This window comes from Arachis duranensis, chromosome 9 (assembly GCF_000817695.3).
Source record: "Arachis duranensis cultivar V14167 chromosome 9, aradu.V14167.gnm2.J7QH, whole genome shotgun sequence".
Classification (NCBI taxonomy): domain Eukaryota; kingdom Viridiplantae; phylum Streptophyta; class Magnoliopsida; order Fabales; family Fabaceae; genus Arachis; species Arachis duranensis.
Genome location: NC_029780.3, coordinates 86,794,309 through 86,794,602, shown reverse-complemented (window position 1 = coordinate 86,794,602; position 294 = coordinate 86,794,309).

Genomic DNA, 294 nt, shown 5'->3' with positions numbered 1-294 from the left:
GATTCTTTTGCATTTGTCATCACGCCCAGCCTTCAGGAGTTTGAAGCTCGTCACAGTCATTCAATACCGGAATCCTACTCGGAATACCACAGACAAGGTTAGACTTTCCGGATTCCCGGGATCCTATTCGGAATACCACAGACAAGGTTAGACTTTCCGAATCCCCATGAATGCCGCCATCTATCTAGCTTATACCACGAAGATTCTGTTGGAGAATCTAAGAGATATGCGCCCAGCCTAAGGTAGAACGGAAGTGGTTGTCAGTCACGCGCGTTCATAGGTGAGAATGATGAT